Raw genomic sequence first — 24960 nt, forward strand, 5'->3', positions numbered from 1 at the left:
TCCTACTGCATAAAAGATCAGCTTATTTTAAGGCTTTTTTTGCACCTCTTTAACAGGGGCGCCAGTAGATGTGTCTGACACCACGGCACTGTGTGACTGAAGATCTTCCTGACGCTGCAGGCTTATTTGCTTTTCCATGCCAGAGAGTATAATAGGATCAGCCTAAACACTGCTGTTGTAATTTAACTTCCTGCATTAAAAGCCGCTACAGTTGGCAATCCAGTAATGCAATTACATCACTTTCCCTTACAGCTGATTCAACCTCTTGACTGAACGTGCTTTAGGTTTTATTTTGCTGAAAGTTTGACGTCAAACATGAGGATATTTTGAAAAATGTTAGTACTGAAAAGATGCTACTGCTGATGGAGGATTTGGATTTTTCCTGGCATGTATTTAGTTTTTCCTAGATGATCTTGTGGACAGAGGGATAATTACTATTCCTCTAAAAATGACGAGTTCCTGTTTAATTTCTACTCGTTTTGTAAAATAAGAACAAAAACCTAAAAATACAACTATATATAGCTACGTAATCAGATAAAGTCAAAGACTTTGCCTAAGAAAGTGTAAATATAAATCAATTTTGTTATTTAAAAAGAAAACGTTTTATCCATGTTTGCAGCTCATCCTCAGCACTTTAAAAAAGTTCAGCTTGAAAAGTTTCTCTCAAAGTTTTTATTTCAACTGACAACATAAATAATCATCTGATTTCTGATTATCCGAACTAAATATTTTTTCCTCCATTCATGCAGCTTTGTCTGACACAGCTTGCAGCACCATGACCTGCTGATGGCGCCGCGCTAACTCTTTTAATTGCTTCAGCATTTGTAGTTTCACATCACTTCAGCAATCAAAGCCTTTTTCATTCAGTTGTTAGGTATTCAAGCTTTTCAGCAGCAGCTTAGATGGACCAAATACCACCAGTACACCAAATAACTACCGACACAATGTGGTGCAAAAAGGTTGATTTAATGTGTCACAACACAAAACTGTACATTGGACAAAAAATGATGTACGTCTAAGACAGCTGCTGGTATTATTGGGTGTATCTCTACCAGCTTTTGAATACCTGAGAATGAGATTTTTGCCCATTCTGCTTTGTTTAATCACTCCAGTCTTTCCAAATTGAATTGTGATTTCTACATCTGGTTCCGATCTTGATGATGCGTCGATCTACACCATTTTGGTTAGGATTGCTCTGAGTTCAGCTCCATCTTCTCTGCTGCCACCGCCGCCATTGCGGTCTTTGTTCGGGGTGGAGGTGAAGTATTTGTGCGCCTTTGTACGAAGCTTGTCTGAATGTTTGATTTTTGTCTCGTCTCAGCACGAGAACCTTCTTCCTCCTGTTTGCCGTCCCCTCTTACATGAGTGGTAACAAACTGGAACCAGAACTCCTATTGGCTTTCTTTCAACTGCGGCTTTATTGTTGGCGCTCTTCCCAGGCAAGACTTGCGGAGAGCGCAGCCGCTTGTGTTCCTGTCGTCGGATTCTCCCACCTGATCCCTGGACCTCCTCAGTTCCTCCGTCGGATTCTTGGTTGCTGTTTCTGAATGTCGCTCTCCTCGCCCCGCCTGACGGTTTTAAGTGAACATCCGCCGTCTTGGCAGGTTTTCAGCTGTGCCACACTCTTTCCAGTGAACGGTGATCTATCTCACTTGTATCTTTTTTTCGCTACTCTGTGATCATTTATATCGTTCTATCTCTTAAAATCTATAAAATTCATTAAAGTTTGTGGTTGCGGTGTGACGAAGAGTTCTTGGGGTGTGCAAACGTAACAAACAGAAACTGAATTAATTTTATTGCTCTGAGATAAACCCCCTCATTGTTCTGTGGCGTAAACTATGGTTCGTGTTGCTTTGCGCATCATTTCCATAGGAGACGAGGGCCCATCACCAGACCCGACCTATCTGACAAAGTCTCCTTTCACAGCGGCCACCGCTGAATGACATGGTGTGTACAGCTGCCACCCATGTGTCACTCCCAATATCAATGCGCCCTTTGTCTGCACGTCCAGCTTGTCTGCCTTCAGAGGAGGGATGTTGACTTAAGAGGGTTTTCATTTGTTTTCTCTCTGCTCGTGTCGTTCCCTTTGGCTCGTTCAAGCTCTCTATCTTGTCTTTAAACGAAGTCGTCTGCCAACCTCGCTCTTCTTATGAGACGTAGGAAGTATGCGCGCACACATCTGCACAAACAGCACTATTTTTCTGTACCCTTCTCCTTTACACACACACACACACACACATACCTTCAGCATATTACGAACTGACATCTAAACGAGGCCGATCCTTCATCGTCCTGACAAGAGCAGAGTTGTCATTTTGTGATGCCAAGGCTAAAGATCAATGGGAACATTATACAAACTGCCCGGTGAAGCAGAGACGAGGGTCTGTACCCCTGAGCTCCTTTACCAGAACACCAAGCTGTCCAAAAGGAAAGAGGAGGGCAGCGTCCCAATCTAATCCCTGTCCTTTGTGCTTCAATAAAACACAAGGCTCCGTCTCTTCTCCACAATCAAAAGCAATTAATTAGGACCTGGCCGCCGGTAGGATGTTATGGGTTATAGTAAATGGACTGTTGCATTCAGAGTGTTTGTAATTGTCAGGAAAGGTGTATGCTGTTCACAAGATGATGGACTTGATGTCAATTTGTAAATATAAATGTTAGACGCAGAGCTCATGAAGAAGCTGACTGATTGTTACACTTTTGTTTCTCAAATAATTCATTTAATACCAACATATTAAGTTGTTTTAATTGGTTTTGTATCTTTATAATGTTTTATGCACTCGGTTACACACGGAAACTGATAAGGTATCTGAAATTACAATCCAGAGCTCTCCTTTTTTCACCATTTAATTTTTGAATTCATAAAACCACTTTGTTTGATTGACTTTGGATTTTATAGCTTTTTGTAAATATTTCTTAAATCTCTCAACCGTAACATGGGAGATACTAAGCTAAGGCTGTAAAAAATCTACTTTTCTGTTTAATCAGGTGCCTCTCCCAAACAATCTGAGACGGTCTGTTGAGTCACTACTAGAGGTGGTAATCATGATTTGATCCATTATCATTAACAGACTTTTTAGATCAAAACAAAGAGTGTTGATCCCTGCACAGTCTGAGCTAAAGAACAGGTGACCTTAATCACAAGTCAGTAATGACTCTAAGATCTCTCGCTATACGGGGAGCTCAAAGTCAATCAGCTCAGCTGTATTTCCACTTGGAGGGGAGCAATAATGTCAGAAAAATGTGGAGCTGTTGAGACGTGCTCTGTAATGGCCGTCCTTATCCTAAAGTGTTTTAGTGTTAGGGTTTGAGTTTCAGTGAAAAATTTGGTATCTTAATATCCAAAGAGAGACCTGACCAGACTCTCAGCAACACCGTAAAACGCGGCAATGAACTCTGAAATGAGTTTATCCTTTCCGGAGTCACAGGATGGGACCTTTGACCTCCATCACTGGATGGTTTTCTGGTCAGCAGCAACAACCAGCTGGTATTTTTCCACCTTCAGAAGTGTAAAATATGATTCCTCTTTCTTGTTGTGTTTCAAAATATTTCAGTTTTATGACTGCGTGTGACTCTTTCCCAAGGGATTTTCTCTTTGGTGCAGAGGTATAGATTGTATTTTTTTTGTCAGCCACCTCCCTTCATGTGTTCACCATAAACTGGACACATGAACTGTCCAGATGCCTCATTAAGACACTTACATGATGGGTTTTTTTGTATTTCTAAATATCTGGTAATGTTGACCTGTGCTGTTTCTGCTTTATTTGTACAGGTCAATCACTCTGTGACCTGTTTTAATAATGTGTTTACACAAGATCACATCTTAGCAATATTTTCTGGGAAAAATAACAATCCAGTTGTTTCTGTTTTTATAAATAAGGTTTCACCAACTCCTAAAAAGCAGTTCAGATTTGACACATACATGCAGTGGTTTGTTTTTTATCTCTCTCTTTTTGAAATTTGAAAGTGTAAGAGAGGAACTTTTGTGTTTGCATAAGTAAAAGTTTCATAAGCCTGAAATTGTTTTAAACATGTCTTCATTGTAGAATTATGCAGGTCTGGTTTAAGGGATATTTATTTAACATTTAACATTATGTGTGCGCGATTAACGACAGTCCAGATTCATAAAAAAAAAAGTAGTTAAATATCATTTAAATTTTACACTGACAAGCACAGGCTGACCCTAGCATCGTTACTAGCCTCAGGTTAGACAGTTGTGTTTGTTTTTTAGTCTGTTACTTTTTAATATGATCATAAGTGGATGTACTTAATGTCAATTTGTAAATATAAATGACAGAGAACCCCAAACTCTGCCACACAAAGAGCAATTTATCAATGTCATTTCTGAGATCAGCTTAGTTCATTCAGGTTTAGTTTCAATCACAATTTAATCATATATATTTTTTTTAATCATTTTGCTTTTAGTCAACTAAATATTAATCGCAACTAAATTTACATTAAACTTGGTCGGCTACTACATGACAGAGAGGAGTCTTTTAGTGGCAGATATTTCTAAGACATTTCCCTTTGTGTTCATGAATATCTACCTTAGTATGGAGTCCATCTCATCACGGCTTCCCAGAAGAACTGGATATTATTTTTGTCTGTCGATGACGATGTCAGTTTTCAAAACACAAAACTTTTCACATACACATTTAAATTACTTTCTCAATGCTTGATGTAAACGCATCATGCAGAAATCGACAGGTTTTAGGTGTTTAGAAGGTCAAAGGTCAACCTAACATCCTGGCTGTCAACAGAAAACTGCTGCTGCTGTCGTGTCAAACACAGCAGCAGCAGATTTATCAAAAGAGCTTCACACCAAGACCTACATTATGCTGCTGCTCATACTATTCCCTTATGACGTAGAGCTGTAAAGTAAAAGCTCTGCTCAATATAATGTATATATCGTGGGAAAAAAAAATTTAATCTTCTGAGTTCAGTACAAGTTTTTATTTTGTTTTTGACTCATCTTCATTTGGGGAAAAATGGCCATTAATGAAAAACAATGACGGCCATTTTAACCAACAATGGCATAAATCCACACAAAACGTCCTTTTGTAAATTTGTACGCTTGTAAAAGTAAGTGCTGTACTAACGGGTTAAGTTAAATGTTTTATTTATTTATTTTAAGTATAGTAGCGTAGCTGTGTTGCAGAAATGGAGCCATCCCTGTGGGACTTTAAGCCTCATTGTCTTTACGTTGCCCATTATGTGCCAGTGAAAGTCGTCAGACTTCACCTGCTGATGGATTGAAAAGCAAACCGGAGAGAGACGGTGGTCCGACCACAAAGCTGCTTTCTCCGCCGCCTCATTCATCTGTTTACCCCGCGCTCAGTTAAGTAGGCCACGCTCCCGGCCTGTAACCACACACTGCTGTGTCATGTTTCCTTTTAGCGCGGTCCCATTAAAGAGCGCGCTCATTGTTGCGGACTTTACATTGTTTGCGTGCTATTTGACGACGGGAACCTGAATCAAACCGAGGAGGAAGAATTGAGCGGTTCTCTCGGCGTATTTGTTGCCGTCTTTCAGTGCCGAGGACGACGGCGGCGTGTTTCTGCAGTTTTTCAGCGACAAAAGAGTTTTGAAGATAGTCAGTTCTGCAGGATAAAGTGAGTAAAAAAAACAAAAAAAAAACCGGGGGTGGAAGGAAGGGCGGAGTGTTCTGCAGAGGTGCTGATGCCAGGGCTTTTAAAGGCTCAACCCAGACCATTCTGTTCAGGCACCTGGGAGAACACCTGCCACTGCCATTAGTGAGCAGGCAGGCGTAGAAGAATGAATGCGTAGGCAATCAGCGGAGGAAAAAAAAGAGAGAGGGAGGGAAAGGGAGACGGAGGGGAGAAGCAGCACGGATAAGAAAAAAAAAGAAAAAGAAAGAAAGGTGGGCAGCAGCCAGACAATGAAAGACAGGGAAGATAACAGGTGAGAAAGGAATGACGAGCACAAGCACTGACCGGGAGGACAAGGGAGAAAAATCACACAGGCTTCAGAGCTGAGAGGAGCGGGACAAACGAGAGGAGGGAGAGAATATGAGCGAGGCAGGTGACAAGCTCCCTCTGTGCTCCAGCACGGATTAATTTTTTTATTTGGTGAGTCTCTGTGCCAAACACAGTAGTTTGCTCGGTGTTCAGTCTCTTTCCCGTCCCAGAGGACTCTTACATGATCTAATTGTATAAAATGGTCGAGGGGTTAATGCGTCAGTATTTATGCAACTGTATTCAATTCCTTGAGAGAGCATTACTGGTCAGAAGAGAAAAATGAGCAGCTAATCCAGGAATCCATAGTCATTATTGCTAAGGATTTAATAGATGTGAGTGCAGCATAAGGAATCAATTCACATAGGAAAAAAAATCCCGCCTTTTCTTTTTCTGAGACGTACGATCGATTCGGAACCTCGGCGGATCAATTTTTGACACCTTGGCAGGGCTGGTTTCCAACAGCGCGCACCTCTTCATATTGCTGTGCTTGGTTACATATAGGTCAGGCCTCTGAGATGTCTGGCTTCTTCTTTCTGGTTTGGTGTATTTGGAGCTCAAAGACTTCAACCCTACACGATATATAGCAGTAATTCCTCCGGTTACAACCGCAAACTTTAATGTATTTTATTGGCTCTGTAGGCCAACACAGATCACAAAACCATCAGTCCATGGTTACATAATGTTTCACAAATATCTACAGACTGGTGCCAGCCTCCTACCCCCTTTACTCTGATTCACCAAAATACAATTTAGTGCAGCCACTTGACTTTAGAAGTGGCTTTGTTAGTACATTCAGACCACTTCTGTATAATATAATCTCTTATATGAGATTATATCAGATTATACAATCTGTGCAGGCAGCAGAGGTTTGTCAGAGAACATTTCTGACCAGGCAGCATCATGAAAACTGCTTATTAAATGTAATTAAATACAATATAGACGAATAAATACATAAAAATCCAAAGTTGTGCCAAAAAGGATGCATTTTTAGGAAGAATAGCACAAAAACGGTTCTTCTCAAATGACATGAAAATGTAGTGACGAAAACAATGAAATAAGTGACAAAAACAATAAAGCAAAAATATGTTACACTGTTGCAGCAATAACTTTTTTCATTTGGAAAACCCGCTTTCTTCCAATTGAACCTAAAATCGTGTGTATCCGACTCTAGTTAATATTTTCATGCGGATGAAGTCTTGCTTTGTTTTCAGAACAGTATGTCAGCAGAACATATACCACGAACAACTGAATGAAGACGTGTGAATACATTACATGTCTAATACAACAATTGTTGCTACAAACACTAAACACACACAGTACGCCATCGCCCACCCAGACACCCCACTGTGTGACCACACAGGTACCGACTGGTCAACGTCAGACACTCCTGCATATTCCTAGAGTTCAGCATCCGTCTTCTCCACCTTTCCTCTCCTCTTTTGTTTCTTTTTTCCTCCAATTCTTCACTCTTGTCTTTTTTTTTTTGTCAGTGGGATATAGTGCTGGTGTTATTGCTGGAGGTGGGCCTGATTGCAATCCACCCACATGCACTGTCCAAGCGGCACCCACAGACAGAGCTTCTCTCTCCCTCTGTCTCTCTCTCTGATGTGGGGGTCAGCCTGATCTCTGCCGCAATCAGAGCGGCAGGGAGGAAGGTGGTGGGAGGCATGTGCGAGCGCACACATGTGCGCGAGCGCACACACGTGTGAGCGGCGGCGGTAGGGGGGGGGATAAAAAACAGAAGTGGGAGAGTGGCGGAAAAACAGCGGATGGACAGAATAGCTTGAGTGTTTGATGGGTGGGAGTGGGAAAGGAAAGCTGAAGTAAGAGCTCTGTTTTCTATCATCTGTTTCTCTTGTTCATTTTTTCCCTCAGTGCGAGGAGGCACTTCTGCCATATGTGTGCTCCGAGCAATTCTGTTTCTGTCAGAGGAAAAATAATGGAACGATGGCAACTTCTGATGGGCAAACTTCACTGTAGTCTTATAGTCTCTCTTCTTCTTCTTCTTCTTCTTCTTCTTCTTCTTTTTTTTATCTCAAAGCACTTGTATGTAGCAGAAGATGGGCCCTATTTCGCTGGATTGTGCTATCTTTAACACAAAGGATGTCGCTAAGAGATAGATTTTTGATTTGTCTCTTGCCAATATAATTGCTTATGAGCACAGAATTGCTCTAAATGTTGCTTTACCTTTCTATAAATTACATTATATATACATCTCCTGTCTTATTCGTCTTATGCGTCTTCTTCAACTCGCCCAATCAAATTTTGTATGTTTTTGCTCCAGAACCTAAAACTGCATATTTTTATTTATTTATTTATTTATTGCTGCATACACTTCCAGGTAAGGAGGTTATGTGACAGCCTTACAGCATCAAAGGATTGAACTTTTGTTGAAAGTTGAGGAGTTTCATCATTCCAGGTACAGAACTCTTGTTGGGTAAGAGGCCATGGATGGTGCTCCTGTCTGAGTACCAGCATTGTCAGAGAGAGAGAGAAAAAAGAGGCCAGATGGTCTGAAAATAGGAGGACACGGAGCAAAACGGTGTGGGAGAGAGACTTGTGGTGCCAGACTGCAGGTCGATGGAAAAAAAGTTCAACATTTAGCTGAATTTAGGGCAGTTCTGACGCCCGTACAAAACTTAAATCCTGACAACTTGCTTTGGTTGTTCTGCCTGCGGCTTCATTCCAGTTGCGCCTCTTATTTGTGATGCCATTTTTAATTTTTGATTTATTTTTTATAAAAATGAAACTTTTTATTTAAGTGACTTATGAAAACACTGACACTGAAGGAGAGACTGCTCTGGCCATGTGACCTGCTCTGCCAGCCCTTAGATATTCCAGTTGTGCACAGAAAAGCAGGCAAACTTAGATCTGAATTTAAGGCACACCTTAAATAATTGGGAGTTTATTGCAGATTTTCTAAAAATTTTTCAAACTTTCTTATTTGTACTAAACTGCTGCCTCAGCTTTAATTTATGTCAGATTATAGTCCATAATAAAAGTAATAAAGAGTAATAAAAAGTGGCATTTACCGTCATAAATAAGCGTAAATATCACAGATATTTCCAAATTAGTACCACAAACACTTTTTTTCTTGCAAAAAATCACAAAAAGAATCACAAAATCATGGAGGGACTGAAAGGATGTTCAATAATATTATTTAATTTTGAGAATTTATTGATATTTTAACAGTTTGTGATCAGATTTTATCAATACATTCTGGCACAACCAGCCCTTTAAGAGCATTTATGATCTTGATTTGACCCAAAACAAAAATGAGTTTGACACCTCTGCTTTAAGGCATTCAGGGAAAATCAGAAGTTTGTGACCTAAAATAACAATGTCCACAACTATCCTATCCTAGTATAACTACTCTCTTCACATTTCCTTGTGGCACACAGAGTAGATAAATATTGTAAACCTTTAAATATTAAAATAGTACTTTCACTTGTATTCAAGTAACAGTAGCACTACTTCAACATACTTTTAATCAAGTAAAAGTAAAAAGTAGACAACCAAGAAATGACTCAAGCAAGAGTAAAAACAGTATATGGTAAAAAATTGTCTACTCAAGTACTGAGGTTGTCAAAATGGGTACGAAGTGTCTGATTTGATGAACGGATAGCAGAGTCCTGTGGCAGACGGATTCTTTTTGTGCCTCAACAAGTGAAATATAAAATGACCAGAGCTGGACAGAATAACAAAGTAAAAGTTGAGTTTCCTCACAGAGGACAAAACCTGCCAACTGCCTGCATGTTGAGCAGACGACTGAACGAATCCCAGCAGATAAGGGCGAACCAGAAAAGGATGCTATGCTTCAAATAAAGTTTCCCAAGGTAAATGTGCTTAGAGTGTTTGCATCCATCTGTGGTCTTCATTTAAAGATGGTCCTCGTTTATTCAAAACACCGCTCGACTCTCACCGTGTCACTTCTTCTCACCTTCCTCCATAAATATCTTACGATCTCTCCGACCCTTTCGCCTAAATTTTTTACATCGACAGCTCAGACGTTTGGCATGAAATTTTCATCCGCCTCCTCTTCCAGCATGTCAGCGCTGTTCGTCCTTCCTTTCATCTTTCTCAGACTGTATCCTCTTGTCGCTTTGCTGTCGTCGGTGGATCAGCTCCAAACGGTTGATCAGCAAAGAACAAAGTAACGATTCAGTTTGATCCAGCTGAGTCTTCGTCCCTTGGCTGAGTCCTAGAAGTGTTTTCACACCACTGCGGAGCAAACATATTAAATGTGAAAGTGACAGTAGATTTAAAATTTATTTATTTTTTTTGCTGGTGGGCTTTCGGATCGGTGATCCGGAGTGGCAGGTTTCGACATGTCTCATTGCCCAGAGCAGCGCTGCCTTTGGATTGACCCGAGCATTTGAACGTTTCTTGCACGTTTTCATTGCTTATAAGTATGTGAAGACACTGCAAGAAAGTTTCTATCTGATTTGAATCTTCTGATTTGGAACTTCAGCAAAGCCTTTTTAAGGAAAATGAACAAAAAGTTCATCTTCAGAGGTGGGCAGAGTACCCAAAAAATGTACTCTAGTAAAAGTAGCACTAATTCAACATAGTTTTAATCAAGTAAGAGTAAAAAAAAGTATTTTGTAAAAAATCTACTGAGTAACTGATTACATTATTGATTATTCAATATTTAAAAATTACGCTATCAGATGGTCCAAAATATAAAATTAAGTGGAAACCTTGGTAGTTTAAGGACCAAAATGATAATTCATGGAACAGAATATAACAAAATCAAGCAAAATATTTTTTTTTCCAAATAAGTTCCATTAAAAAATAAAATAAATTTTGTCAAAACATGTTTGTTTTTCAATCAGTGGGTAGAAAATCCAGAAATTTTACTCAAGCAAGGGTAGAGATACTTCATGATAAAATTACTCAAGTAAAATAAAAAAGTAGAGCATAGTAAAAATAGTCAAAAATACACCAAAAAGTAAATTTTTTCTAAAAAAAACAAAACATACTCTCGTAAATGTAACTGAGTAAATGTAACTAGTTACTACCCAACTCTGCCAATCTGTCAGCAACGACTTCTAGGAACCTTTGAGTTTAAACACATCGAGATAAAAACACCTGCAGGCATCAATCAGCGCTTAGGACGGATCCCAGAAGACAAAAAAAATAAAGCGTAAAGTCACCTTCAAACAAGGTAAACAGTTAATCTAAAAGGATGTGTAATATGAGGGCAGGCTGGATAAAAACCTCGTGGGAAACGGAGCCCGATCTAAACCGGCATTGGCAGCTTCATGAAGTGGAGAGTCTAATGCTCTCGCTCCAACAAGTTGATCAATGAGAGCAACAGAGGTAAACACAATTTGTTTGTTCTTCCCTTGGCATGAGCTGCGAGCGCATCGGAGTGAGCGGCGGCGATGGGGAGAGGGAGGAGAAAGGTCTTTGTCAGTGCATCAGATAATCCTGGCGCAGATACGACAGCGGCAACATGGAGGTGGAATGTAAACACCACATTACGGTCTGGTTCCTCGCATAGCCCTCTGCGTCCGTCCGCCTTCACGCGTGCTACGGCATGTATTTTCCCTGTCTTTCTCCGTTTTGCCACGTGTTGAGTGAAGAAAGAGATCAAAAGCCTCATTCTCTCCCTCTGACATTCTCCTGCTGCCAGAAAAAACACGGCGATCCCACCTAAGTGGGACCGCCGTCGGATTGCCGTCAGGCTCCGCGGCCTCTGCAGCGGCTGCTCGTTTTGCCACTTGCTTCTTTTTCAGCAATCAGACTTGCATCAAAGCGTACGTGCGGACCTTTTCTTCTCACATTCATTCATGCAAAACGAGCAGCTCGGACCACTGTACAGGCTGCAGGAGAGGTCTGAAAAACATTCTTCAGAGCAGACCAGTGAAAACAGTCCAGCGTGACTTCTGTCTGTGTTGTCTCTGATCTCTCGTGTGTGGCGCGGTCGGATCGCAGTGTTCCATGAAATAGGGCACAAATTTCCCTCTGATTGCCTTGCCCTTTCAGAATGAAGGGTTGGGGGTGGGGGAGTAACGGGGTGGCGTAAAAGAACAACCCGTCCACTGATCGTCTGGTTGAAGGTTCCCGACTTTTAAGACTTTCTTGATTCTGAGGTCACCTCTATTTTTTCCCTCCCAGCCTTTTTCCAGACTTCTTCCCGCTGAGAAAATGTCAGAACTTTGGAATCAGCCAGAAGGGGCCCCTGCGTGTTTGGGTCATGGGATTCGGCCTCAGTGCGGAGTTGGTGTTTGGAGTTGTTTCAGCTGAGCTGTGCTCTCAGGCTCCCACAGCCAGCTGAAGGTGATGCGTATGGTTCCACTCCAGTATGACAGTATTCTGGAAAATCCACTTTTTTTTCTTTAGCTTTAAATCATGTTGTAATGTTACTATCTCATCAAAGACACACCTGCAGTGTTGCCTTGATTCTTTCATGTATGTTTGAAAAATCTTTTAATCTCTTACGGCAGCCATTCATCTGTGCAAAACGGCTGGGGGCGACTGAACGCCGCCTCCCAGGAAGTAGCTCCTCCTCTGAGCTGCAATTTCCAGGTTTCCAAGCTTCCGCCTCACAGAGGAGCCGTCCACCGCAAATCCCTCCACTCAGCCTCTTCAGACTAGCCAGCAGCATTTAGCAAACAACATAAGAGCTACTTCTGGTATGCTGGTATAAAAACATTGTTAAAAGGTTAATAGAGAAACGATGTTGTGACGACTTCCTGAAGGTGGAGGGTCAGAAAGAGCAGTTTTTAAAGAGACAGAGACCCAATTTCAAGGCGTTAAATTACAAAATCAAATTTCTTTTAAGTCATATCTGATATATAGTATGTAGTAAACATAGCTTCTTGCTTGTGCTATAAATTGGCACTATGTTCCTGGAAAATACATGATGCCGCCCCTTTAAGAAAATAACATCCAATGCATCAAGAAAACCTGCTAAGTTGTGTAATATTCCAGTCAGATATTCTAACTTTGAAAACAATGTGGGTGTGGGATTTTGTTTTGGTGGCTACCATCTCTAATTATCAGCACAAAGTTTTACGGGCGGCGTTGTTTTGTTTCTTCTCTAAGCTCGGCTTTCTCCCTCCGTCAGAAACTCATTCATATTGGTTTCTTTCTGACACTTGAGTCACTTGTGCTGTAGGTGTGTGTCTGAACCGCCGTCTCATTCGTCTCTGCGTTTGCCTCAAGTCCATCTGTTCTCTCCTCCAGTTGAGTTTTCTTCTTTTTTTCCAGCCCACCTCCAACTCTGAACAGGAATAAATCTGAACAAATAAATAAACAAGCAGGTGAGAGAATGAATTGTAAAGGAAAAAAAAAAATCTGGAAAAAGTAATGAAAGAACTCAGACCCGCAACAACTTCCTCTCTCTGTGGCGGCTCACGAAAGCATTTTAGTTTTCTGATTTTAATGAAAATGCTGTATGACAGTTTTAGGTTGTTCTGCTGCTACTGCAAAAGACATAATTCCCACAATAAAACAATTTAGTCTTTTTCTCCCTCTTTGCGACACGGTTTAAATGTTTTCTCTATGAATCCCAACAAAAATGCAGCCTGTCCTAAAAATAATTCCGTATCAAACTGTTGCATTGTACATTTGCACTTTTACTAACATGATAATCAGTCAATCTTGATTTAGATAGCCGGTCCCAACTTGCACGTAGCCAGTGCTTTGAGCAATCGAAAGTCGGCAGTGAAAATGTCAAACATAGCAGACATTATTGTCACGAACCGTCAGAATAACTGAAAGTCAAAACTAAGAATTAGAATAAAAAAAGAATAACACAGGTTTAAGTTTCCTGCCCCAAGATATGTTTAATTCTTTTGCATTTCAGAACTAACCAGTTTTGCAGATAAACAAGTATCAAACCAAGTTGTAAAGTCAAAATATTTTTGTTTTTTTTCCCCATAAAAAAATGCAAATATTTGCCTGGTTTACACTTTAATATCTCTTCATCTACAATCCCTGGTTAACAACAGTCATCCTCCAAAAACAGAAACTACTTTAGTTTTGACAACATAAGATACATAATATTAGGAAATCAGTTTGTGATATGAATGCGATATTTGATATTCTGTGTAATCTTTATCATCTGACTTACACTACAGAATGACTCCGTTTTACTGACTGAATTTACTTTGTGTAGCCATTAAAGTTGGGAATAACAACCAATTCATCTTGTGTTAAGCCACCTTAGTTTTCATGCCAGTGTCTTTGCGTCCTGCAGTTTTTACCTAAATGCAGAAATCTTTCCAGCTAGAGCAGCAGAGTCAAACTCATTTTCGCTTTGGGCCAAATCCAGATCATGAATGCTCTTAAAGGGCCAGTTATGTATTGATAAAACCTGATCACAAACTGTTAAAATATCAATGAATTATTAAAATTAAATAATATAATTGAACATCTTTTTAGCTGCACTGTGCAGAATCTCTGTCTGCACTTATGAAGATTCTCTCATCTTACCATGCAGGATAACTGAAGTGACTGAATACAGTCTCTCCTATTTCTGGATCAATTAAGGTTATATTTATTTTTGACCACTTTGGGACAGTCACCCACCGTGTTATGGAGTATTAATCTTCATATGTTTGTGTTCGCTCACTGACACGATGATGCACTGTAAAGTTTAAACCCTTGGTAAACCAAATATACACACACTATATAAAATAAGATGCTTAAAAAGCAATTCTTCATAGATTCGACAAGACGTGATACTTCCTAAGATACATCTCCCTCCTGCACGTTCGAATCTGCGAATAGTTTACTAGTTTTTTGCAGTGAGAAAACATAAGGCTGAATGAGTGTGGAAGCAACTTCTGATCGCTTGCGGCTGATTTTTTTTTTTTTTGCCTTCTGTGCTTCTTCATCTCCCTCCAGCTGATCCACAGAGTCAACAAGTCAACCGCTACGGCTTGTTCCTATTTACAGGAGGTACCTTGTCCAAACTCCCTCCTCAGCAGAGATGATGGAGAACGTCCCAGCGCAGCAAAAAGGGAAATAAATCCATCTGTTATTGTGGGTGTCTTTGTTGGAGTTGGACATTCCTCTGGGACAGAATGAGCTGACGTCCACTGAAGGCCGAGGACGCCGACGTTTTCTCACGCCAATGATATTACACTAAAGCGAGCTTTGTTGGATATGCAGATCTGTGATTTTTTTTTTTTTTTTTCCGCCTTTGCTATGAACAAAGCTCAAGGACGGGGGTGGCTTTAGGTGGAAAGTGGAAAATCGAAATGAAAGAGGAGGCCAGAGGGCGGACGTTAAGCTGACCCTCTGTGATATTGCTTCCCTTGTTTAGCATCAAGCTTCTGTCTTTCCCCGAGTCTGATGAGTTGTGGCTGATTTCATTCACATCCTTCATTAGTTTCTGCGCTGCAGTCGGGCCGCAGATTTAATTATTGATGCAGCCTTTGTCAGAACGGGGGGATAATCAGTGAGCAAGCTCCAGAGCTGCGGCTGCGAGGGCCACTCGTCACTCTGTAATGCATCGCAGCTTGGCCAAGCAGCTGGGAAGGAATAACTTTTATCTGCATGTGCAGAAGTAACACCTTTAAAAGAGGAATTATAAGCTGTACATTTTTTTCTTTATTAGAAGAGCGTAAACCACGAGTCTTTTGCCTTTATATCTCTGCATGCTTTGCACGTCCTCCTTTGCAAAATGGCTCAGAATTGATGGGTAGCTCTTGTACATGAATTTGTAAAGTGTTGGATTTCTGCCTGGACTTGGTCATTCAATCATGAATATGCTTTTATCTGAAGCATTCCTACAGCCGTGTCTGTATTGGGAGTCATTGTTCTGATGGAGGGTGAACCTCAGGTCTTTTGTAACCTCCAGAAATAACCTGAATCTGCTTTGTTTTACGACAGGGAGGGTGTTTTCAGGATGACCTGGTTTTCATGTAGGGTACAAGCAGATGTCAAAAGAAAAAGAAAGTAATCCTCACCTATCCTGACTTGGCAGATTCGGAGATCTGGGAGGTTTGCTGTTGTGCCATACTAACTTTGCTTTTAGTGGTGCTTGATTAAACCTCCATAAGACCTCCAAAGTGTTGGACATTGTTTTATAACCCAACTGTGCCTGACCGTTATCTGCTAAGGGTAACGTTCTGTCTGGATCTCTTGAAGCCTGAATGTAGCTCAGTTTAGATAATACAGTTTATTTTAAATACCTTCTTACTATAAACACTTAATCAATGCTGATAATAGGTCATTTTAAGCCTTCTTCACTCAGTCTTGTCATGACCATGGTCATGTAGTGGTTTAGTGGTTCTGGTTTAGAGACTGGAAAAGATCAGATTTCCTACCAGTCAGTTACTGATAAAACCTGACTGCCATCATGCATCATGCAGGTCCAGTTGCCTCTTTAACTCTTCTGACTTCACAGAAATAGAAGGTGGTCAACAGTTATTGACACCCAGTATGCAGAATTTAGTTGTCCATTCTGACAATATATCTGCCAGACACTAAACACAAATTTCCACTTGTATGAATAGATGTTTGTCAGTAGACATACTTTGGTTTTGTGCAGTAGTTCTGCAGTGAGCCTCCATATCACTGTTGTGTTCAGTACCTATAGTTTTTTTTATTTTTATTCTTTCTTCCTTGCAGTGAAAGAGAAACATTTCTTACCATCACCCAGCCAGATCTACTAATACAAATTTACGTCTTACATATTTGTCTTCATGGTGCTTTTGAAACTCGATGCTAGTTTGGATCAGTGCAGTCATTCAGAGACTGAACGTCTCCTGGCAGAGTTAATCTCACCTCCTGCTGCCGGCTATTTGCTGGTCTCTGCACCTGAATGTGCTGCTTAATGACATGAACAATTTGTCAAAAAATAAACGGAAAGAAAGTCACAAGTGGTTCAGTATTTTTTCTTTTTGAATATTGCTGCACTTTCCTCCACGTCGGCGGCAGTTAAGTGAATGAACATCATGTGCCGCTGCTCCGACTCAGCCTCTTGCTGCATTCTGTTCGACTCAGAGAGGTGTCTGCGGATTAGCTCATGGCGAATAAGTGTGTGTGTTGTTGTGTGGATGCGGACATGTTGGACTGAGAGTGAAACACAAAAGAGAGGGTGTGGGTGTGATCAGTGTGTGGAGACAATGAGACAAAACGGTTTAAAGTCACGTTTCATTCAGCCAACGGTTTCTGGAAACTCAACATTTTTGTTTTTTTAACTGATGGAGTTTAAAACTATAAATCTGGATTTCCTTTCACGTTTCAGTAAGCATGCAAAATCAAACAGATATCAGCAGGTGCTGATGTCTGGCTTACATGTGCTACGCAAGCTGCCATGTTTTAGCTGTTGCACCTTCCTTTTTTTTTATTAATTCATTAATTCCATCACACCTTTTATGTTATCCCATAAAGATGATGAAACGCAGAATGAAATCCAACCGCCCACCTCATCTGTTGGGTTGTCAGGTAATGGTGTGGAAACAGACTTGCATAATCTCACTGTCCTGACAAAGCCTGAAAAATAAAACCTTTAATTTTAGTTTATTTATTCAGCAGGGAAGCAAGACACTGCTGATGTACATTTTCCTCCTTGAACCGGCGCTCAGTTAGCTCCACCCTGACGATTTGCTCTTAAATGTACAATTTGAATCCGAATCTCGAAGAACCATTAAGCTGAAATCGAATCATTCTGCTTCGAGTTGCAGGCTGGTCATTGTTGTGTGCGCAAACAAGGAACTGAACTGGTTGAGTCTGTGTAATCAAACCCAATACGTCTGCTCCCAGGTATTTTAGCACAATTTGTCATAAACTCTGCAGCTATGAGCAGCTGTACGTTTTAGACGTCGTCGCTCACATCTGTGGTTACTGATTGAGACATTGCATCGTTTTGTGATTCTGCTGGAAACGTATAATGGATGCGGAACATCACCAGCAGTTTCATGAGTGGTTCAGACCTGTGAGCGCTGGCTGCTCACTCTGTTGCTGCGTTGGTGGATAAGTGTTGCTCTCCTGACCCACCCGGGCAACGACTGCTGCCAGATTCGCCCGCAATGTCAAGTGGTGAGTGTCTGTGTTTACGCCGGGTGTGGGTTGTTGTCTGAAATGGCCGACCGCGTTTAGAATCATGAGAAAACAGAGAATGTGGGTTTATGCTAGTCTGAACACCTTATGCAAGGTTTTGCGGATCAGCTCATCAGTGAGGAAGAAATTTTTTTCTCGTGTAAAACGGTAAACACAGTCATCTGAAGCACATCCCACATTCTAATTTTACACCGTCGGCTCCAACACGGATCTATCTCGACTTCTAACAAGTGTCACGCGGCTCCAGTTCAAACAGCCATTAATTCCCACTTATTGTCAACATTCATGAATCCTAATTAGTTGTCACGCGTGATGTTGGCAGCATGTCGGCGAGAGGCGTCCTTATCGATGCAAGCGTCATATTTCAGGAGCGAGGCAGGTTTGCGTTTTACCGCTGCTAGCAGCAGATTCCTTACTTCATTAGCATCTCCAGCTCTCCATCATTTGGCCCCTTTTTCTCTCTCCACAGCTCATAAAAATAGAATTCATTTCCGAGCCCAGAGACCACCTTTCCGCCATAAAAGTGATGAATCCTCAATCATGGTGCTAATTGTGTTATCTGCTATTTTATTTGCCCATAAAATCCTTTTTTTTTTTTTATTCTCTACCCCCCCCCCCCTTCCACGTCCTGCTTTCTTTAGGGAAAGTTGCCAGAGGGCAAGATATTTTTACCATGTCTAACGAGAGGTGAAGTGGGGAGAAATGGGGTGTCAAGTTTGGGTTTGGCGAAAGGAACTGATGGCGTGGGTTGCAGATTGACTTTGGCCTTTGCTAAATGATGAAAATGAACCCCAGCTTGTTTCTGAGACGTCAGGTACGAATAATGGAGCCTCTCTGGCCTGAGGTTGAAAATAAAACACTGCAGCAATTCTTCTGAGCGGGTAGATTTCGAATTACAATATTTGTTATCCAGGTCACATTTGTAGACTTTTAATTTATTTCTCAAACATTGGAGGTTAACAGTGGAAAAGCACGTCTATATATTGGGAAAAATATTAAAAGCTTTGATGTATTAACGCATTTTTCACATATTTGGACTTTTATGTGACGGAGCAACAGGAGTTTGAAACTGAAGTGGAGGAAATTATTACTGAGATTTCTCGCTTTACTGAAAAAAAAAATAAAGCACATCTCCACAGCACGATGCTACCACTGCCATGTCTCACATCATTATGTTCAGTCCATGGTTTGAGTTTTTCACTACGCAGCATTTTGCAAAATGGTCAGTTTTCCTCTCTTCTCATCAGAGGACCTTCTTCTCTGGTGGCAAACTGGAAATGGCGTCTCTATCTTTAAATTACTACCTTAGTTTACAGACACAAAGTAGTCCATAGCACTTAAAAATCAGAACTAAAACAAAAATCATAAAGCATATAAACACTTATTCCAGTGCTTATAAAACCTCGAGGTACATCTTGTGTCGCCACATGTTCCAGTTGACAGAACTCTTAACTTTTAAGTCGTTTGACGCATCGAAACGGTGCATAAATTTATACAAGAACAAGGCGTGAAAAGAAGGGACGTCGCTCACGAATAACATTTGACTTGCAGATGTCCGTCTCAGCAGCCCGAGCGCTGCGTCCTGATCGGTTACTTGCAGCTTCTTCATTATTCTTCAGAGAAGTGCAGCAGGCTTGAAAAAGGGACACTTTAGCATCATGTTAACATGTTAAATTTATGGACCACTGCCAAAACATTAGCTTGCATCATCACAGAGATCACTCCAATATGGCATAAATATTTCACTTTACTCTCCACGTCCTGAACTTGATTTCCCTGATATCCCCGACTTTTCCGCTTGGTTCCTTGATTTTTGTGATGCTGTTTTTTTGTGCAAATGTTCTCCAACAAACATCTGAGGCCTTCACACAGATTAAATCACACACATTTGATGACTCAGGACGGTAAAATACTGCCTTCCTAAGACACAGTGGATTTTATTTTGAAAGTTCCCCTCACATTTATGCTACTTTTCATCTGTCCATCTCGTCGAAGTTGCATTGAATTTTTTGGCTTAACATGACATAACGTAAAAATATTTAAAAATTGTAGAAATTATGATGCATGGTTATGCATCATAAAGACAAAAAAAGAACTATATAAAAAAAAACAGTTGGAGTATGTGTCATTTTTCACAGCTTCAATTATTCAAATGTCATCTCATGGAACGACTTCAGAGATCCTTAAGACACACAAGTCCCATTTTTTAATGTTTTTAACTCAATAAAATGCTGCTATCAATTCATACGGTGGCAAATTAAATGGATAAAGGACGAAGCATTGTGCACCTGCATAATTCCCCTTCTAATACCCTTAATGAGAAAACTGATAGGAGCTATTCAGAAAATAAATATCCTGTTAAATACGAATTTCAGGTCGTTTCCAACCAAAGCATACTTAAATACTTTTCTAGCTGCTGCATGTTATCTGGTACGAAAGCGTGGACATCTAATTGACATCAATGCAAATGAAAGGATGGAAACTCTACTCACAAGCTGCCTTTGATTCGTGTATTTGTTGCACTAAACTTGCATCGACCTATTGTACGTCTCCAATTACTTCATGTAATTAAATCTGACTGCATGCGACGTATTCAGTGAAGTCAGTGAACGTGGCCCTTTATGTGGTGGAAGGAAAACATGCAGGAGAAATGACACACAAGCTGTGAGTTCAGCAACAAACCATGCAGATCAACAAGTGAAGGAACAACCCGGAGTGAAGGAATGCAGGAATACAGATGAAAATCTTTACCGACTTGACTGGGGGATCAGATATGTAAAAGTTTCTTAAAAATTTAGGATAATCCCATCTCTTTTTGTTCATTTTATGTGTGATTATTAAAACTAAAAGCACCAGCAAATTATTTCTACTCTGTCACAGTTATCAAAACTCCAGCTCCTCTTCTCTTCTTCTGGAGAGAGAGTCTCCAGAAGCTTTTCACACCTGGACACCTAAAATCATTAGCCGTTCTGAAAATTAGCCAAAGCTCAAGGAAGTATCTGAGAACTTGCAAACCAAAGCAACTGTCTCTGTTTGTTGTGCCTTAAAGCACTTATGCTGATTTTTTTTCTACTTTGCACTTTCTTAAAAACTATTCTTTGTGAGATTTCTGTTCACCATTTATATCCTGCACCAGTGTCAAATGTGTTTCTTTTCCAAGTTGCTGGTGTTTGCTTGTGCTATTTTTAGCCGCAGCATGCTGTGCTGTGTCAGCGTTTATAATTAAATCCGTCTACTGCAATTAATTGCAAAATTGCTCATTTGGATTCTATTGTAAAATAGCATTGTGATTTCCTTCCCCTTATTTTTTTTTTTCTTATTTAATCTGTTTATAATTAACAACATATGAAGAGATTTGTCTTTGAGTTATTATTTTTTTAACCTGATTTTTAAATCAACGCGATGCAAATTTATGCAGAAGCAATCTGCTCCCTGCCTGCTTTACAAATGACAGAAAATAAACGAGAGCCCCGACAAAAACACGGACTCCAGGGCCTCGCTTCGATTCATTCAGCTGGCGGCCGGCGGGCCATTCACGTTTTTCTGGAGCGGGAGGGAAGGAATTCGAGGCAAAGCCTGGTTCTCTCCCAGGCTGTGTGTGTGTGTGTGTGTGTGTGTGTGTGTGTGTGTGTGTGTGTGTGTGTGTGTGTGTGTGTGTGTGTGTGTGTGTGTGTGTGTGTGTGTGTGTGTGTGTGTGTGTGTGTGTGTGTGTGTGTGTGTGGCTTTGTTCCAAAGCAACGTGAAGAAAGAAGAAATGAATTAAGAGAGGAGGGGCGGGGAGGAGGGCAGCGGTTTTTGGTGAAGGTCAGCGGGTTAAGCCGACGGGGATTCATGTAGATGGGGCCCCGCAGAAAGAGATGGTAACGCTCCAAGCTGTGAATCACCGGAAAGGCATCCGTCTCCTTGTGTGTGTGTGTGTGTGTGTGTGTGTGTTTACGATGACGTCATTCCATTAGTCCCCTTGGCTGACAGGCGCTGACAGACGGAGGTTGTGGAGGAGCAGTGTTTTCATTTCAGCCGGCAGATTGATGCACTGCAGCGGAGGAGGAGGAGGAAGCCGCGCTCTGATTGGCAGGTGCCACGCTGTTCGCTGAGCTCTGGGTGGAAACTGGATTAGAGGTTGTTGTTGACGGTTTGCGTACCGTTCAGAAGCTGCAGTGACGTGAACAGAACATGGACACCCGGTCAGACACTCGTGCCGTTTCTTCTCGTCTTCCCGCTTGGTTTCATTTCAACCAGTCCATCCGGTGACGCAGCCGGTTCTCTCCTCCACTTCAGCCTGGAGGAGGTTAATTGAAGGGACCTGCCGTGGGAGATGGGGAGATGAGCTTTAACCGTCTGCATGGGTCAGAGCCCACCGCTCTGATGGCTGCAGGAGCCTCGTGTAGCTTCACCACGCTAATGTCTCAGACGCACCTCTAACCTCAACGATGGTGACAAAAGTTTCATGTGTCATTTTTTTTTTCTTTATTCACCCTAATGTATTCAAGCACAGCCAAAACTACTTCAGTCTGTGTTTTCTGCTTTTCCTCCAATTCTTGGTCTCTTCAGGCTTGCAGCAAGATAAAACGCGTTTTTGGAGGAGGAAGATGTGAAGCAGGACTTCAGATAACACACACACTAACTGAGACTGATGACATCTGAGCAAATGGTGATACTTGGTTTAGAGCCGGGTGTCCAAAGTGTGGCCCCTCCTCGGGGGTCATTTCGAAGTTATTTCGTGCGGCCCTCGAGTGAAATACAAAAATGGCACAAATTTGATTTTCCAACTCGATGTTGAAGACAAAAAAATACAGTGAAATTTGCACAGATGTGTGATGCCTTTCATAAAAGAAACGGATGCATTCAAGTATTTTTTTATTTATTGGAAGATAGGATTGAAAGCCAGCCATAGTAAATAATTCAGCAAACATCTGGTGACTTTTACTCTAGAGCAGCGGTGTCAAACTCATTTTCGTTTTGGGCCAAATCAAAGTCATGAATGCTCTTAAAGGGCCGGTTGTGCCAGAATGTTTTGATAAAACCTGATCACAAGCTGTTAAAGTGTCAGTGAATTCTTAAAATTAAATATTGCTGAACATTTTTCCAATAAACATCAAAGTGTTTGTGGTACTAATTTGGAAATATTTGCGCTTATTTATGACGGTAAATACAACTTTTTATTTCTCGCTGCATAGATCATGGACCATAATCTACCAACTGCGCCACTGTGCAGCCGACTGCATTTAAAATATGAAATTACAATCCTTACAACGAAATGTCAATGAGAATATGCTTAAGAGCAAGATGACTGGATATTCCCAGGTCATGGACATATTCGTCTTGCTCATTAGTTTGGGATCTGCGGTATTCGGTTTGGTATTTTTACTCGTTAGCAGCAATTTATGCAGATGCTAATCACCTTAAATTTAATAATTTCCCCGGCTGCGAGGAGGGTTGATAAATTCCTTGGACTGTGATAAAGGAGGCCAATGTGAGCTGTTTATGTGCTCTGCAAATTAAAAGCTGAACATTTCATGCCCAGAAGATTTTGTTCCATTCAAAAATAAATTTAAAGTTTAAGCAGACTTTTACAAAGCAGAGGTTCTGACAGTCTGGCTAGATAGATTTAGGCTGTTCTGCTGAGCTTTAATTAAAACAGAAGAAAGAGAGTAAGAGTGATATACCTGCAAGACACTGAGGGGGGGAGTTAAGTACCTCAAGGCTGCACACACACAATGTGTTTGAGAGGAGCTCCAGAGTGAACGAGGTTAATTTATTTGTGTTTTTATTGAAAAGCATTTGTTCTGTGCTTGAAGTTGACCCGTCACTTCCAGGCGTCATTAATTTTGAAAATTGTCTTTGACCACCTGGGAGAGTTATCTGCTTTAGGTAAGACGTATAGGGAGGATGAGTTTTGTTGGCAAACCGGGTAGCCATGTGTGGAAACCCTCGAAATGCAAACACCTTTTATTGTTTCTGTGTGCAATAATCTCACACAGAAAAATACAACTTTTAATTTGAGAAGAGACAGGAGCTCATACCATATTGTCATGACATAGTGACAATTTTAACAAATATTTAAATAACATATTTTATTTTTGTACAAGTAACTCACCCCAGCTTTAATGATCAGCGTCTTGCTGTTTCTTGTACATTTGACTCCGAGGTCCAGTTCTGGTCACAGTGCTGAACGAGGAGCCGTGTTTGTCTTGGCACAACATGAATAGGATGGATGGGGAGGTAAAACAAACTTTTGGAGAAATGAAACAAAGTGTGTCACGTTGGGTTGGCCAAATCTCCATAACAACCTTTAATATTCACCTAAATGCTAACTGGCTACTTAGGAGCAAAGCCAGTGAAAAGCTACTTCCTCAAATGTGAACATGTGGCGTTGCTAAGCTATGCTAGCACTTCGGTTAAATTACACTAAGATTTAGCGCTAAACTAATAATTGTGTCAAACTGTAAACACAAACAGCGAGATAATAATTATTATAATAATAGTCGATAAAGCTACACTTTAAAGTTTAAGCTAACCCGCTCTGTCTGGACCACTAAGGAGACGGGAGAGCGCGGGGGGAACGAGGCCAGTCACACACACAGCGTGGGCCCTCTGGCACCTTTTCATGCCCAGTTCAGGCCAAACCAGGACAATCTCTCAACCCACTTAACGGGATTCAGCGCAGCTCCTGCGGCCAGCAACCCTGTGTGCGCATCAGCATGTTTGCACCGCAGCCACCGCCGCCTGCATCCATAATTAAGCCCAGCACCTACTGTAACGATCAACAGGAAAATAATTGGCTCATCGAGGCTGACGGTGGAGGAGGGCAGAGGAGGTGAGTGCTGCAAACTTTTTCCAGAAAGAGCAGAAGAAAGGGGGGGAAAGAAAAAGGAAACACATTTGCATGCTAATGCCGTCCTCAGCCCTTCAGCTGCCTCGTTGCACGCCTCGCCCTCTCCCCTCAAACGGGCTCCTT

General features: G+C 41.1%; 1 protein-coding gene across 10 annotated transcripts in view; it reads left to right on the forward strand.

The window, feature by feature from the left end:
* The window catches only part of sema5ba (sema domain, seven thrombospondin repeats (type 1 and type 1-like), transmembrane domain (TM) and short cytoplasmic domain, (semaphorin) 5Ba), a 221888-nt gene that overhangs the window by 117192 nt on the left and 79736 nt on the right, over nucleotides 1–24960 (forward strand). The window contains exon 1 of one of the 10 annotated variants that reach the window (XM_081600587.1): nucleotides 5091–5612. The exons of 7 other annotated variants lie outside the window; for them this stretch is intronic. The gene's annotated coding sequence lies outside the window, so the exon portion shown is untranslated. 2 more of the 10 variants (XM_081600590.1, XM_081600595.1) reach the window with 2 other exon arrangements.

Source organism: Poecilia reticulata, chromosome 2 (genome assembly GCF_904066995.2).
Source record: "Poecilia reticulata chromosome 2, P_reticulata-male-v2, whole genome shotgun sequence".
NCBI lineage: Eukaryota > Metazoa > Chordata > Actinopteri > Cyprinodontiformes > Poeciliidae > Poecilia > Poecilia reticulata.